The sequence below is a fragment of the Tupaia chinensis genome, unplaced genomic scaffold (genome assembly GCF_000334495.1).
Source record: "Tupaia chinensis unplaced genomic scaffold, TupChi_1.0 Scaffold000074_1, whole genome shotgun sequence".
Classification (NCBI taxonomy): Eukaryota; Metazoa; Chordata; class Mammalia; order Scandentia; family Tupaiidae; genus Tupaia; species Tupaia belangeri.
This window is the reverse complement of record NW_006159534.1, coordinates 6,446,269-6,464,169: the sequence shown is the minus strand read 5'-3', so window position 1 is coordinate 6,464,169 and position 17,901 is coordinate 6,446,269. Positions and strand designations below refer to the sequence as shown.

The 17,901-nt window shown below is 40.5% G+C and overlaps 1 protein-coding gene and 1 non-coding gene across 4 annotated transcripts in view; both read left to right on the top strand.

The window, feature by feature from the left end:
- DNM3 (dynamin 3) overlaps positions 1–17,901 on the top strand; it is a 662,543-nt gene that overhangs the window by 383,001 nt on the left and 261,641 nt on the right. The gene's annotated exons all lie outside the window — the stretch shown is intronic.
- LOC114006087 (U1 spliceosomal RNA) lies at positions 10,958–11,120 on the top strand. Its single transcript, XR_003547854.1, has one exon. It is a non-coding gene; the product is annotated as a U1 spliceosomal RNA (small nuclear RNA).

Here is a 17,901-nt window from a genome sequence, read left to right as displayed (position 1 = left end):
TATATATATATATAGAGAGAGAGAGAGAGAGAGAGAGAAAGAATATATTTTATGGATTTTATATATATATATAGATAGATAGAGATATATATGGTATATATTTTAAAGTTTTTATGTATACATTTTTAATGGTTTTTGCCATAGGGTGCATGTGCTCACCAGAGAGAGACAATAAGAACAATAGTAAGAAATGACCCCACCCCCACCCCATGGGGGGAGGGGGGAATGGACATGCTGCAATCTCTTCTCCTCCATTTTTCTCTTAGGGTTTTGGGCACGCACACATCTGCACCCAGTGTGATTTTCAAACTACCAGGTCTGTGGACTCAAACTGTGGTCAGCCATGTGGGAGTCCAGTGCTATAGTCACCATACCACCTGCTGGTCTGGGAATTATATTTTTAACAACAGTCTCTGTTTCATTGCCATGCACCCTTCTGTCTTTAGTCAGCCACTGTTCACACAGGAAACAAGGTGAAGACAGTAAGTGGGCCAGCAGAAATGTATTCCCACTGTTGGAAGAAGGACGGAAGGCACGTGTGCTGCTCAGTCAGTAATACCTTTACTTGCAACTCATTGTATGTACACCTGGATTCTCCTCTTTAATTTTTTTTTTTTAGAGAGATTTGTTACTATTGGGTGTATGTGCTTGCCAGAGAGACAGAGAGATAGAAAGTGAGAAATCACCCCTCAGGGAGGATGGCCACACTGCAATCCCTTCTTCTATGTTCTCCTTTTGGGATCTTGGGCACACATATACATATACCCAGTGTGGGTTTTAGGCCACTAGGTCTGGCCTCGAACCACGGTCAACAACATGGGAGTCCAGTGACGTAACCATTACACTATCTGCTGGTCTCTCTTCTTTAACCTTTAAAAGCAATTACAAGCAAACTTATATAACAGGGAAATCACGTATTTTAGTGGCTCAAAACCTATAGATAGAAGTGGAGAGTTAAAGAATGGCTAGCAGGACCAGTAGGTGGCATAGGGGTTAAAGTGCTGGAGTCCCACATGGCCAATCATGATTCAAGTCCTGGACCTGGTGACTTGAAACTCACCCTGGACACGTGTGTGTGCACGCCGATAATTCCAAGATAAGACGGGATTGCAGTGTGACCATCCCCTCTGGGGGGTTATTTCTTGCTTTCTGTCTCCCTGTTTCTCTCTATCTCTCTGGCAAGTATACATGCCTTACAGCAATAAATCTTTCTCTTATAAAAAAAAAAAAAAAAAGACTGACTACCATTGGCCAGGAAAGATGGGGGGAAAGAAGCACACAAGGATATTGATTAATGGAAACAGAGTAACAGAGAAGAAGAATTTCTAGTGTTACAAAATATAGTTAAAAACAATTTACTATATATGTTGCAGAGTGATGGAGAAAGGATTTTGAATGCTCTCCACATAAGGTAATAATGACTGAGATGATGGAGGTACTAACTGCCCCGATTTGATCAGTAGTTTGCATTCTTGTACTGAAAAATCATATTGTACCCAATGCTCTCAGCATAAGGTAATAATGAATGACTGAGATGATGGAGGTACTAACTGCCCCGATTTGATCAGTAGTTTGCATTCTTGTACTGAAAAATCATATTGTACCCCACAGATGTATACATTTTTTTTTATTGCCATAGGGACATGTCTTTGCCTGATAGAGACAGAGAGAAAAGAGAGGGAAAAAGTATCCCCTAATGGGATGTGGTCACGCTGACATCTCTCCATTTCTCCCTCCCATTCGGATTTGGGGCGTGCATACACACTCAGCCATCATGTTTCTCAAGCTGTTGGGGCTGGTGTTCCTGCCACATGGTCAACCATGTGGGATCTGGGCTCCCTGAACCACTAAGCTATGGGGCCAGCCTGATACTTACGATTATTATATGTCAATAAAAACAATATATTCATAATGACTTACTTAGTAATAATTACTTCTCACTTACTCTAGTTATAGGTTGTCCCACAGGAAAAGTAAGAGAAAACGTGAGATCTAGTCATCTTGTTTCCTAAAAAAACTAGTAGTATCATGTGGAAATACCCATACTGAAATTTAGCGTATGATATTAGAAAGTTCATATTAGTTGAAGCCAAACTAATGGTATAGATTATATATATATATATATATAAATTAAAAACTAGAGAGAGGAGAATGCTCAGAGAACTAAGAGTGAGGAGAAATATTTCATGAGGGACATGGGAGTTAAGGTCACTTTTCTCCCAGCATCATAGAGTCAAAATGCATTTCAGACATCCAGATATTGAAAGAATTCTGTGGTTAATACCAGAACATCCTCTCCCATACTACCGATATTTTACTGTACCTGCGTTATCACATATTTGATACTTTTTAATGATAAGTAAAACTTGGATAGGTCCAGCTAAAAAGATCAAAGTGTGTTTAAAGCTGGGAACTAGTAGAAAGTGTGTTTTATGGCAGGCCCAGGATCCTGACTACAGGATCTCTCTGTACACACCCTAGCATAATCCCCCTCCACATCGTGCAGGATTGGTCCATATGACCGAGTGACAAATGGTATCCCCTCTATCCTTCCTCCAACTGCCCATGTTCTGATCCTTAGAACTTGTCAGTATGCTATCTTGGATGGCAGAAGTGACTTTGCATGATTTGTGAAAAAGTTAAGGATTTTGAGAAATGGGGAGATTATCTTGGATTACGTAAATGGTGTTAATATAATCATGGGGTCCTTGTAAGGGGAAGGCAGTAGACTCAGAAATGAAAAGAAGATAAAAGATGGTAGCAGAAGTCAAGGAGGAGAAAAGAAGCTGTGTTGCTGGCTTCAAAGATGTAGGAAGAGAGCCACAAACTGAGAAATGTGGGTGGGTTCTAGAAGCTAGAAGAAGAAGCAAGTAGATTCTCCCCCAGAGCCTCCAAAGGATGCAGCCTTGCTGACCAGTTGTAGACTTCTGATCTCCAGAACCGTAAGGGTATAAATTTGCATTGTGCTAAACCACCAGAGTTGTGGTTATTTGTTACAACAGCAATAGGAAACTAATACAGTGAATGGTACACTATGGCAGGAACTGGGCCAGTCAATAGGTTCATCAGTGTGGAGGCAGATCCTTCACTAGCTGAGTCTTCAATAACTACAGCTCTAGCCAGAGCTTGACAGCAGTCTACAAGAGACTGAACTACAGTCACCTGCTTAAGTCAATGATGGGTTCCTGACCTATAGAAACTATGAGATAATAAATAATTATGTTTAATTTGCCAGTGGATTGTGTGCTTGCCAAAGATGGGGGGAGAGAGAAATAGCATCCCCCAATGGAATAGGATCACACCACAATCTCTTCTCCCCCATTTCTCCATCCTATTGGGATAATGATCATGCATGAATATGTGCCCAGCGTACTTTTCAAGCTGCTGGGGCTGAGATTCAAACAGCATGCTCTGCCATATAGGATCCAGTTCCATTAAGCATTAGGCCATGGACTGGCCAAAATGTTTATTGTTTTAAGTTGCTTAGTTTGGAGGTAATTTTTTTTTTATGCAGTAGAAGATAATTAATACAGAGTGAAAAGATTGGTTGAGGAGAGGTTTTGAATGCTAGACTGACTTCTCAGTTGAGAACAACTTAAAGTTGTTGATCTGGGAAAGGAACAACTCAAAATAATGGCAAGGTTTAACTGTCTGGAAATAACAGAGAAAGGGGAGATTATACAATAGAAAAATAGATATTTTGGGATGGGAATATTAGATATTGCAATACAAATCTGCTCTAGGGCTAGGAATATCAAAAGAAAAGGAAAAAAGGTAAAACTATAGAGAAAACTCCATTGGGCTCAGTGACTGAATAGGTCCAAGGCAGGGGAAAGGGAAAAATGAAGACAGTGTGTTTTGAATTTGAGAAAACTGTGGTGTAATTCTGAAAACGGGACACTTGCAATGAGTTTCTGAACGTTTCTTAAACCTTCTATTCCACAGCTATACCACCCTGAACACACCTGATCTCATCTTAGACTTTCTGAAATGCTCAGAAAGAAGTTCAGGATAAAAGACATGCCTTGTGAGGGCTAAGAACTGTAGGATAAGCAAAGAGTAAATTGGGAGATGAGAGCAAGGGAGGAGGGATGTAATGTTAGGAGACAGAATTGCGTGTTATAATGTACTTTGGTCCTGAGAGTTCTTACCACCAACCCAGAGGAAGTGCTGGCCGTTTCCTGGTTTTGATACATGTAAGACAAAAACAATCCAAGAGAAAGGTCTCCATCCCAACATCCTAAAGGGCACACGTAGCCTCAGCATTGCCCTATGGTAAACACTGGAATTGGGCTCATAGGATATTTTGTTGTTGTTGTTGTTGTTTTGTGTGTGTGTGTTTGAGGGCATGGTGGTGATAGTTCTTAATGTATTTTATGGGTGTGATAGGGGAAAATAAAAGTGATCCAATTTTGATCTAAAACATTAGTGATAAAAAAAAAAAAACACAACAGAACCTTAAAACTTGAGGAAGGATCCAGAGATCAGTATTTCACAGGGAGTCATTTATTCAGTTATTTTAAAATATTTATTAAAAATTTGCTGTTGAGAGTCTTACAAAATTTTGAGTAAAATAGTACATCGAGTACAAAACAGTATGCTATCTACTTATGTATGATATATATGAGTCGAAGGTTGATTGGTAAGTCAAAGAGAATCCACAAGTAAGGAAGATATGGGAATGAGCAGAGAGAAGGTGGAGAAGACAGTGAGATAGTGCATGTCATGATAATGGAGAGAGAGAGAGAGAGGTAGAGATACACAGAGAAAGAGAGAGAAATACTCAGAGACAGAGAAAGTGTCCTGATTACTATAGATTCAGATTGATAGCTTAGAGTTATTAGCGAGAGAAAGTAAGAACAAGGCACTGGGTTTGCTCGTCAGTAGACTGGCAATGACCTTTAGGATTTCATTGTTAACATGATGGTAAGGACAGAAGCTAGATTACAGGGTTGTGCGGGGTCACCCTGACGAGCTGAAATGGAACCAGCAGGATCCAGGTTGTTATTTCAGGTACTTGGGCATGGCTATGCCACTTTATGTCTCAGCCCATCAAACAGAGCAGAAATAGTAATCATCTTCTAGCCTAAAATGTAAGGAGTGCTTCAAATGCTGGGTGAGGCCTCACAGCATGCACTTTGAGCTTGAGGACAGGCTGCTGACACAGGTGGTTTATGAAGCCTGCTTCAGATTGTCACCTCTAATTTTGCATTGATAGAAAGCATCCCCTCGTATGGACTAAGACCCAGAAGGTGTGCCTGTCACTTGTGGTATCCCGTGAATTTTGGTTCGTGTGTGGTGAAGTGGAATTGGGTCATCCCTGGTGTCACAAAGCTTTCCTGAGTAGTCCTGCTACATCTTGGTTTGGCAAAGTTTGCTATTCTGGTAGTATTTTTCAATTGCCCAAGGAGAATGTATTTTCCAGAGAGAGGGAGGGAGAGAGGAGAGATGGAGGGAGAGAGAAAGAACCCTACACAGGATGTGGCCTGCTGCAGTCCACTTTCTCCGTTTCTCCGTCTTGTCAGGACTTTGGGTATTGCATGTGACATCATTATGGGAAGGAAACTGTCACATGTGCCTGGCATATTTTTCAGGCCACTGGGTCTAGGACTTGAACCACAGTTGGTCATGTGGGATCTAGCTTTCTGTGAACAGTGCTTGATACTGTTCTACAGGGATGGCCTTCCTGCTCATTTTTAATCAGACATAGAATTCAAGGTGATATTCTCACCGTGTCATTTGGAAACCAAAAAAATAAAGTTATGCACATGTTTTTGAAAGTTATAGGATCATATAAACATTAATTATAATTACTATCATTATTAAAATGATTAAAGTGATTCTATTAAAATAATATAGTTGCTGAATTCAAGACAGCATTGAAAAGAGAAAAAAAAGCTATATACCAGCTTCTGTATAACTTACGTGAACTTTTCAAAAAAAAACCAAAACAAAACCTTATATATATGCAATATTTACAAAGGTGTGTGTTTTAATGATGCTGTGCTTGTTGATCATTTGTGTTTGGATTCTTTTTGGCCTTATTTAGTTCTGGACCATTTTTTCTAGCATAGTAACATAGTTTTGGGACTATGGATTTAATGCTTTTTTTTTTTTTTATAACATAAAACCAGTAAGTACTGGGTGGGCACTATATGAGTCTCATCTCTCTCTCTCTCTCTCTTTTTTTTTTTTTGAGAGAGATTTCTGCTTGTGTGCTTTTGCGTGTACTTGTCAGAAAGACAGACTGGCCATGCTGCAGTCCCTTCTCTTACATTCTCCTCTGAGGATTTTGGGCCCACCCAGCCTAAGTTTCAAGCCACAGGGTTGGGTACTCAAACTGTGGCCAACTATGTTACAGCCAGCGATAGGACCATTATGCCATCTGGAGTCTCATCTCTAATCCTCAGAACAACCTTATCAGTGGGTGTTACTAGCTTTTTATAAGTAAGGACACTCAAGCTGTGAGAAGTCCCTGGGCCATTTTCCTGTGGTCTACCTAACAGGGATAATCTGAATCTACAATTAGAGCTTTGCCATTATCAGGTAATAAGCTCAGGCAACGGAAATTGGTTTGTGTGGATAAAACCTAACTGAATCTGTAAAAATGCTGCCAATATCGTATTATATATATATCATAGAGTCAAACTTGCATTGATTCTGAAGCAGCATCGCCTCTATTACTGGTTACTCTCATCTAACTTTGGCACGAGCACATGGCAGCTTGCCATACGAGAATCAATCTAGTCTATCAATTTGTTACTGTAATTCTAGGTATTCTCAAGATGAGTAAATATTTATAAAATGTAGTCTATTATATATTTTATCTTCAGTAAGAAAGTAGGAGTAGATTATAAAGTGGTTGGTGATGTTGCATGGAGTCTAACATTAGTTTGTGCTTCATGGTTTACTGATTGCTTTAACCTTCTTTATCTCATTCATCTGATCCTTACAACTACGCTGTGCAGTAGACAGAGATAATATCATTTGCTTCATTTTACAGAAGAAGAAACTGAGGCCAAAGAATAGTGTATTTTCCAGAGGAGTACTTGACACTTTTCCAATATTGTATGTTTTTATAGAGGGTTAGAAGAGAAGCTGTCAGTTTCCTTTACACAGTGATGTCACTAATCCTAGAATCTTAATTTATAATACTCTGCTTAGATGGATGGATAGATAGATCGAGATTGAGACAGAGATATATGGAATTTGCCCCCTCTTGTTTCCTTATTTTGACTCGTGACATTTATTCATGAAGACGTCATGACGCTTGATAGGTTTGTTTTCTTGTCATGGATGCAAAGTAATGCAAGGTAACATCAGCCAAGAAGGAGCTGTCTGATCACCAGCATTTGAAACATAATTCGTCAGCTGGCATTTTCTGAACACCAACCAAATGCAGCCACTTTGCTGGGCTCTGGGGAATACAGCTCTCCCCCTTGTCGGGAATGCGCAGGCTGTGAGTCTGGACATCAGGGAAGATGGCTGCAAGTTTCTCTTTTCCTGTCATCATTTCCAAAGTGTAGGCGACCTCTTGAAATAGACTTTAAAGCAAAGATGCTTTTCTACCATCTCTAAGATAAGTTTCTTCTTTGGGAAAAGGTGATTTTTCATTGTTGGTGCCTTTCCAGGACAAGGAATATAATCTGATAGTCCACTCAAAGTGATTGGTTGAAAACAAGGAACACACGTATGGGCCCTGAACTCTCTATTGTATACTTAATGACTCCGTTCTTACAGTGAGGGCGTGTGTGTCTTACTATTAACAGTAGGGCAGGTCTCGGAAAGCTTATACTACCTTCTTTATGTACAATGTCAATGCCATGATATTAAACAGAAATGAACTGTGCGGCCATGCTTTGCTTTCTAAAATCGTGAGTGTATTTCTCTACAGAGTTGTTCTGTAGCTGTATTGCTATTAAAGTGGTGCCCAGCTCCAGGCCTGCAGACTGCTGACACACAATTAATCTCGCAAATTTATGAATGCCAAAGCATGGAACAAAATGAAAACAACTGGGGGAATGTTTAAGGGAAATAATTGGACTGTGTCCAGATGTGCATGTGTAAAACATCACTCCTTAACTCCTCCCCCATATCCTGTCTGAAGACAGGATTTTCTTTCTTTCTTTCTTTCTTTCTTTCTTTCTTTCTTTCTTTCTTTCTTTCTTTCTTTCTCTCTCTCTCTCTCTCTCTCTCTCTCTCTCTCTTTCATTTTTTTTTTTTTCAAAAATAAACTGGGGTTATTTGAAAGGAGTTGTGGTCACTGACCAAAACGGAATAAGCAGAGCCCGGCTGTTCACAACTGTGTATGGTCTTGTTGTCTCTGTTGCATAATTAACTTGCTGGGTGCTGATGAATCAATCTGCCTTAAGGTTGTTCTTGGCAACTGTTGCTGCAACCCTGCACCCCAGTGAAAGAGAATATGTGAGAGTTTCCAAGAATGATTGTTGATTTCCTAGAGTTTTTGGTTGTCATTACCTGTAACTTCTTACTATTATGAATGGGCAACATTAAATTGGTGCGGAAAGGACATTAGGATGGCAATCTGGTCGAGAAGAAAAGGAATTATGGGAGCATTTTATGGGTGATTTTCCAGTAGTCCAAGACCAGCTGAAGGGGCAGAGGAGGAGAGAGAAGAGAGGATTTCTCTTTAAGATGCTTAGCTCACTAGATAAAGCATAAAAATGAAGGCAATAATGACCTTGTGTGCATGAAATTAATTTAGGATCTAGTATCAGGGAGATATGAAGAAAACAGAAGATAGAGGGTGCCATGACAAGGACTTTTGCAGGTTAGTATCCAGCTGTCATCTGTATCTGAAATGAGACCAGACGTGATGTCATAAGATACACTTTTTTCCTCAATGCCAAGAAGTATTTCCTCATAAACCAAATCCAAAAACAAATTCACCTATTAATAATTTCAGTAAAGGCATTTTCTCTATATACTTACTTTACTCTTGTTCTGCATCACAACAAAAAGATGAAATTAAACTGCATTGAACCTTCTTAGAAGTCCTCATTAAAATGAAGCATGTCAAGACCTCTTGTCCTGAGGCCCTTCCTCTGCTCTGATCTCGCAGCCCCAGAGACTGTCCTTGGGAGTTAGGTTCTCAGTTTCATTAGACACTAAGTCCTAAGACTCTATTTCTATTTTTATTTAGAAAGAGAAGGTGAGGGACCAGGAGATAGCATAATGGTTACATTGCTGGACTCCCATGTAGTCAACCACAGTTAAAGCCCCAGACCTGGCTGCTTAAAACTCATCCTGGGTGTGTGTGCATGTGTGCCCAAAATCTCAAGAGGAGAATGGAGCTAAAGGGATTGTGGTGTGGCCATTCCTCCTGGGAGGTGAATTCTCGCTTTCTGTCTGTCTGTCTCTCCATTGGGTGCATGCACCACATGCCCTACAGCAAAAATTTCTCTCAAAAGAAAAAAAAAAAAGAAAGAAAGACAGAGAAGGTGAGAGTAGAAAAATTTGGCGACTCAAAAATTTATCCCATTGGGAACCACCAGTTAGCGTAATGGCCATGTCGCTGGACTCCCACGTAGTCGACCGCGGTTCGCGTCTCGGACCCGGTGGCTTAAATCTCACACCGGGCGCGTGTGCGTGCGTGCCCAAGATCTCGAGAGGAGAATGGAGGAGAAGGGATTGTGGCGTGACCATCCCCCCTGGGGGGTGATTTCTCGCTTTCTGTCTCTATGTCTCTCTCTGTCTGGCGAGCGCACGCGCCCTATAGCGAAAACCTCTCCCCAAAAAAAAAGAAATTATCCCATATTAAAAAGGATTAAAACCCAATCTTCAATATTCTTTTGGTTGGGAGCAGATTTCTATCATACAACTTCAGGGTTTTTTAAATGATTTATTTTATTTTATACATATAATCACTATACATCACTCAACTTGTAAGTTGAATTTACCCCCCATGAATACACTTCACACCAGTCCAGTTGAGAATACAAAACTCATTGCCATCAACAGATAATAATCCATTTCTGTGTCCCATAAATGTCTTACCTCTCTATTTTCTTGCTTAACTTCTTTCTTTACGCTCTCCCCCTTCTTCCAACCTCTTCCCATTATCTTTACCCATTTTCAATGCATCTATCTCCGCCCACTAAACTTTCAGTGTTAGAGCAGTATCAGCATTTTGTTTTGAGACTAAGCACTGGTGATAGATCTAGTATTACTTCAATTAAGCAGGTAAATACTTAAAGTCTGATTTTAATATCATAGTTACTGAATATACTTTCTGTCACAAAAAAGAATTAGTCAGTTTTCCTAGGCCTTTTACCAAGAACTGGTAAAAAGGAAGGTTTTTGTGTGTGTGTGTGTTTTTTCCACCAAAGGGAACTGTATGGGGAAAGGTATTATCTTCTGCAAGACGCCAGGGACTGGAGGAGGGGGACAGAGGAGGGAGTAATGGACGCAGAGAGGAAAAAGGGAGAAAAATATCCCTTGTTTAAATACATATACACATATGAGGGGACTGAAAAATGTTCATGGAAAAAATGGAATTAAAGTATGAGTTTATTTTGGTGCAAAAAGTTATGGAAATCCATGCATAGTTTTGTGACATATGCTTTTTCTATGTACTTTTTGAAGACCCTTCGTTTCGCACCATCTCTGTACCATGCCTGTTATTCTCCTCCACGTCTCCACATATTACCCCATAGTGATGTATTTCATTAGGCGGGTTTGGCTTCAAACACAAATAAGTCCTGGGAATATTAAATGTATTTGTTTTTTACATATTTTATGAATACATAATTTCATGAAATTATTCTATACTATCTAGAGTTTTTTTAAAAAGCAGATAAATTTTGATATCATAATTGAAGACTTTGTACATAAAATTTAGAATTGCACATGTAGTAGTTTAAGGAGAATTCAGTGATTCTGGGCTCTAAAACACTAATACAGTGAAATGTGAACTTTTTAAATTAAGGGATATGCTATACTTACCTGGCGGGGGAGATACCGTGATCACGAAGGTGGTTTTCCCAGGGCGAGGCTTATCCATTGCACTCTGGATGTGCTGACCCCTGCGATTTCCAAAATGTGGGAAACTCAACTGTGTAATTTGTGATAGTGGGGGACGGTGTTCGTGCTTTCCCCTGTGTGTGTGGGGGGGAGAGGGAAGTAAGGGATATGCTTAGTCTAGTGGCTGATAAAACACATTTGTTTAAAATAAATTATTTTGGCAAATTCAAACAGCATCATAAGAATCACTACACCATTACTCAAAATAAGTCTACAATACTAACAGGAAACTCTCCTGTCCCTGGCTATTTGTACCACTTAGTAATAGCTTGACCTGGGATTGGTTGCTTTACCTCCATGTTCTCTCTATAAAATAAGATGAGGATCTCTGTCCTGCTCCCCTTGCAAGTTGGGAAGGCCATTTTGTTCATTGCTGCATCCTGTGTCCATTGTTCACAATGTTCTCAGCCATCCTCGCCACTCTCCCAAACTGCATTCTACTCCAGTCTTCTCCATCTGGAAGAACCTACCTTTATCTGTGTTTTAATTAAGACTAGAACCTGGGAGTAATCTTTGGTCTTTTCCTCATTCCACACTTTCCAATCCATTCCCAGAGCAGCTGATTATCTCAGTATCTGTCTCAAGCCCAGCCCCTTCTCTTTCTTCTCATGGCCTTTGCCTGGTCTGAGCCCTGTCTTCAGGATAGCAGGGACTCATTCTCTTCCTTCTTCCCCTCAGGGCTTTCTCCCACACAGCCCTCCGGGCAATCTTGTAAAGGATCAATCCAGTCTTGTCACTCTCTTGCTTAAAACCTCTCAGGGGCTGTAGGCCTTTGTGGGCACTCCCCAGCTTTTTCTCACTATTCCTGCAAAGGTGAGCTTGTTCCCACTCTAGGGCCTACATCCTTTCAGCCTCAGGAGTCAATATGAGTGTGTCATTTTTTTCCCCAAAGGAGTTTTTTTCGGACTCCCCTTCAGTCTAGGTTTCCCTTGTTACACTTTCTTATGGCGCCCTCTTATTTTTCCTGAAGTACTTATTCCAACCTATAATAACATATTTACTTGGATAATTTTTCCCTAGTTGTAAGACCCAGGAGGCCAGGAGCTTTGTCTCCATTGTTCCCTGCTGACTCCAGAGAGACAAACATACTGTGGAAGTTTCTTGAGTGGTGTTATTCTGAGTATGAGGTTGGCAAAACACATTTTACCCCAGTCCCTGACTTTAGGAGCTCAGAGTTACTTACTGAGAAAGAATCATGAACAACCATTACTTGGAGCCGTTCTGTAGTTCAGACAAATTAAAAAGTTGACTCTGAAGATCAAGGAAAATGTATTCCAAGAATTCTAATAGCAGCAGTATGATGGTTACACATCTTAGTTGGAAGGGGTGTTATCACTTCGGGCCATTGTTCAGTTGCTTCTGATATAGATGGGAGCTTCATCATATAGATCTAGAATGGAATCAACCATTAAACCAGGAAGTGCACTAGTTTGTATTAAAGCATAAAGCATCTTGCTATTTACCCTTTTAGTGTGTGTGCTTTTGTGTGTGTGAATGTATGTGTGTCTTTTTTTTTTTTTTATAGATTTTTGCTATAGAATGCATGTGTTTACTGGAGAGACAGAAAGAGACAAAATGAGAAATCAGTCCCTAGCGGGAGTGGCCACGCCACAATCCCTTCTTTATTCTCCTCTCAAAATCTTGGGCATGCACACACACAAGCCTGGTGTGAGTTCTAAGCAGCCCGGTGCAGAACTGGAACTGCGGTTGACTACATGGGAATCCAGCAATGTAATCATTATGCTATCTGCTGGTTCCCTGTATGTGTGTATGTATCTGTATCCGTGTATGTACAAGATTTCTATGTAATGGTTCTGGGCTGTGAGAGGGAAAATGTATCCTTCTTGATAAACATCACTGTGGCTTCCAGGATCCTTACAGAAGACAAAGGTAGAATATTTGGTGTCAGGGAAGATGTTGTAGTCTAATATGGCTATAAACATAGGTATCGATAAAAAGAATAGATCTAAAGAATTCTCATTTCCAACATAAAGCAATCATATAGTGAACCCTATGAAACCTTTTTTTTAAGAATTATTTTGTTTAACTTTGTCTGTCTGTCTGTCTGTCTGTCTATCCATCCAACCAACCAACCAACCAACAACCAACCAGAAAGGGACAGAGTGAGAGAGAGAAAGATAGGAAAGTGGGAAAGCAAGTCGCCAGGTCTGGGGCTCCAACTGTAGTTGGCCATGTGGGATACAATGCCCTTATCCACCACGCCACCTGCTTGCCCCCATGAAATCTTTTAAAATCCTATTAAAGGATATTAAAAAGAGACTCAAAACTAAATCCTAAGCATTCTAATGTGAGATTTAGGTATGTAGTCCAAATTTAGCATCAAATTGTTGGACAAATAAATTAGTACAGGGGCTGGCAGATGGCATGGTGGTTAAGGGTGCTGGACTTCCACATGGTCGACCATGATTCTAGTCTTGGACCTGGCGGCTTGCTTTCTCACTCACTCTTTCTCTCTCTCTCTCTCTCTCTCTTGCTCTGTCCCTCTCTGGTCAAATTAAAATAAATAAATAAAGTTAAATAAAATTATTCTTTTTAAAAAGAAATTATTACACAACAAATACAGCACTATCATATTTTGCAGCCATTTAAATCTCACAGCCTTTCCAAGACACCCACTGTGTAGCATGAAACCCATCTGTAGAGCTACAGCTGTTTTTCTACAGTTGGAAAGCTGGTGATTGAAAAAAATGGGATTTGGAATTAACTTTGGTCAGACATTGAGAGATTTTCATGCCCCCTTGTAAACAAGAGTGGCACGAGGGGAGGGCTTGGTGGCACCCAGACACCTGGTGCTGAGGGCCTGACATTGCTTTTCTCAAAAATGCCTTGTCTTTCTATGGTAATCTCTTCATATTGCCTGCTCTAAAGACAAATACTTTGGGGAGGTGTAAGCCCAGAAGTAGGAGAGATCATCTTAGAATTTACTGTGTGATGTCCTTGGACCATGAAACTGATGGTGAATTCTCCATGTGATCTTGGGCTCTCCCTATTTTATTTATAAATGCAGAATCTCAGAGAGGTTCAGTGGCTTTCCTGAGTCACCCTTTGAAGTGAGTGAACCATGGAACCGAGATCTGATCCCCCGCATGATCTGCCTGTAACCCTGTTCTTTCTTTGTGTACTTAGGGTGAATGGATGCTGTCCTCTTAATAGCTGAGAAGCAGAAGAGCAAGAGGGTGTTAGCCTCTGGAATAGAAGTAGAAGTAACAAAAAGGGGACATGGGAGCAGACAGAGGAAATGGAAAGCTTTTTGTCAGTCTAAGCACAGGGAAGCTCCCCTGTGCTCAGGGCTGCTGGGCCCTGCAGGTCGGTGGGTCCTACTCTGTGCTTTCAGGGGCTGTGAGGACTCAGGTGCCAAAGCCAACATGGAATTGAAGGGAGCTCCCATTGCCTCCTCCTTTATTTGTATCAGGGATGAGATTGAGAGGGACCCCTTTGTATGAGAATACCAGACATTAACTGACCCACAAACGTGCATTTAGACTGTTTTAGTTTTCTTGTTTACATTTGTAAATTTACACCCTTACTGGGAGTACAATTGGAATGAATAAGAAAAGGGAAAAGTACATGACAAAAGGAGGAGAAGCTCAAATGTGAACACAGAACCATTTTTACATTTAAGTTGAACCATGAGTCTAAAACAATTCAGCTCTCTTGGAAAGCATGGTGGGAGGGGAGCATTTGTAACAGCACTTCCCCTAATTCATTCTATATGCTTGGCAGAGGAAAGCTGAAATAAGAGCCAAATTCCAGAGGGTCTCTGAGGGAGGCAGGGTCACACTGTATTGAGAATTATAGAGCAACCTGGCCTCAACAATGATTTTTAATGTGCTTGTGCACTTAGGAATCATTCTTCCAGAATTTTGTAATTGTTTAGCCATTTCGTGAGAGTCTATTGTAAGTGGATCGCAAACACTCCTACATAGCTAGATAAGGAAGACTGTGAAGTAATGTAATCAAGTTCACTAAGTTGATTTCATAGATGGCTTTGAAACTGGAAATAAAATAATGTGGAAGGGTTTATCAATTAGTTCCACTATTATAATAAGCTTGTAGAAATGCCTTAGGAACCATATTTTTATTTATTTTTTTGGGGGGGGGTCTGAGGAATTTGGCTCATCCTCAAATAAAAATTGTTCTTTCATTCTAAACCATATTATTATGAATAGTTGTTGAATTATTTTTTAAAAAAAAATTTATTATTTTTTTTTTGGAGAGGTTTTTGCCATAGGACACGTGAGCTTGCCAGAAAGACAGAGAGACAGAGACAGAAAGTGAGAAATTACCCCTCAGGGGGGATGGCCATGCCGTAATCCCTTCTCCTCAATTCTCCTCTCGAGATCTTGGGCATGCATGCACACGTGCCCAGTGTGAGTTTAAGCCACCAGGTCTGGGACTTGAACCGCCGTGGGCTACATGGGAGATCAGGGACATAGCCATTATACTAACTGCTGGTCCCAAATTTTATATTGTTTCATAGTTGGCTTTACTGTTTAATAAACCTCATTGGCAAGGCAAAAATTTAAGAAGAAAGAACCTTAAAAACTGTTAATCAGTGATTATAATAAAAATAGAAATGACCAGAAATGTCATTTAACTCACTTTCTCGGAAGACATTCCAGAGTTTGGGAGATGACAGAACATCTTTTGGAGGCTTAGGGTCCCAAAGGGAGTAAGGACTTCAGACTTTTGAAGTTGATTTTTTTGCTTATAACCAAGTTTACCTCAAAGTGCAGAGTGCATAAGAGTAAATTCAAATGTCGGTTACAAATTCCAAGAAATGTGGAGATAGAAACCAGAAAGACAACATGACCTAGCAAGCTGGACACGGGTTTGGGAATGTGGATTCTCTTACGGACCCTGAGTCAGTTTTTTTTTTTTTTTTTAGCTCTTATGATGAAATACAGTTTCTATTCTCCTGACCACTTAAGGTAGAACCAACCATAGGTAGAATGGAATATATTTCCTACAGTTTTTCTTTTCTGGGAAGTAACAGAAAAATAGCACTCTCATTTTTGAAGATGATTGGGGTTAGAGCAAACTTTTAGCCAATTCTGACATACCTAGCATCTAGGCATCTGCCTTTTTTTTCTCCCCCCAGTTAATTCATTTACGTCTTCTGAGAAAGAGAGAAAGAAAGTATCCTGAACAGGTTTTCATGATGCAGTCCACCCCAGCCCAAGCCTGTTGGGGTCATAAGCGTGTGTTCGTGTGCCTAGTGTACGCAGGGAGGTCCCAGGATGCAAACACAGGACCTCTTCCATGTATTCCGGTTGTGCTATCACTACTCCACCACCTGGCCCCATCTACTTCTCTTGATCCAAAGATTGCTACCTCTTGTTTCTCTGATGGACTTCTCTCATGAAGGTTAGCCCAGCTGAAAGAATCAGGATCAATTGTCAATAGAAGTTTCGAGGGTTTCTTTCATTTAACTTAGAAGTGTATTACATTTGTACCAGTGGTTCTTAAACTTTGGGGAGTCAGTTAACCACTTCAAAAACATTGAAAGAGGACCTTTTCCTCGGTGCGCTGTATATATTCATATGGTTTCCACAGGTCTTCCTGAGGACTGTTGGAAGATGGCACACTGTGAACTCTTGTTCCACAGAGCTTTTGTCCTCAAGCTCTGAAAATATGACCATCCAGGTGCCTTCTCTAAATGAGGAGCTACTCACCTGCCCTCTCCCCAGTCATGTCACCTTACTGTGGCGAGGAAACTGTAACGTAGTCTGTTCTCTTCACATCCCGCCCATCTCTGCCTCTCCCCATAGGTGTCAAAAGGCCTTTCTACAGGGACCTCACTTCTTCATGTTACTATTTTTTTTAATGGTCTTGTCTCAGGTTCGAGTGGATTTCTTTTCTTCCCCCTTTTTTTGCATGAAAATCCTACCCATCTTCATGACCTGCCAGGCTCTTCTCTTCCACTTGCCTTTCCTTTCCAGTAGCCCAAAGTGACCAGTGACCACTCCCCTCAAGATTTTTATTTTCACTTTATTTCTCTCATGAGAGGGAACAACGAACACCTTCCATGGGTCTCTCACTGGATCCTCTCCCCAGATTCTGCAGCCAGTCGAGATCATGGACATATGCTTGGTATGTGGGAGTCAACCGGCGACCGGAACCCGTGATCTTCCAGAGGGATCCAGCATCCCTCAAGCAGCGCATTACTGTTGTACCACGAGCTGGCCCTTCCAGGGATTTCTGATACCACTTACACTTTGTATAATGCCTTTTCTCTTTTTTGGCTTATTTTAAAAGTAAATATTAAGTTAAATTATTTCTTAAATAAATACATACAAATGGAAAACAGGAACACTATTCATTTTAATATTATAAAATCTTAGAATTATGACAAATTTGCATCAGTTCCTTAAAAATACTAATTAGAGTTGTGGGAAAGATCTTCTGCATCCTCTTCTTCCCTCTTTAGCAGTAACGGTTATTTTCAGGTATGGTTTATCCTTTATTCTTGAAAATAGTTTTGTTTTTTTTTGTTTTTTTGTTTGTGTATTGATTTGTTTTCCTGAGGATGGATTGTATTCCTTGTGAACAAATGACAGCCTTCGTTTACTCTTGACTTGTTCTGTGGCATTTGGCTCACTGCTCAGGGCTCCTTCGCAGCCGACTGTAGGTGTGTACAGGTGGGAATGCTTGGCCCTGGGGCTTTCTCATTCTCTGGTTCTCCTTCATCTCATGGTTGGACACAGTTTGCATCTTTCTTTAGAAATTTCCTAAGGAGTGCTTTCTTCCTTTCCTATTTTTCTTCTTCTTTCTGAGGAGGAAAATTCAGATTGTACCACTTTTTCTCTTCTTCTGACACACTTCTCCCATCTCCTG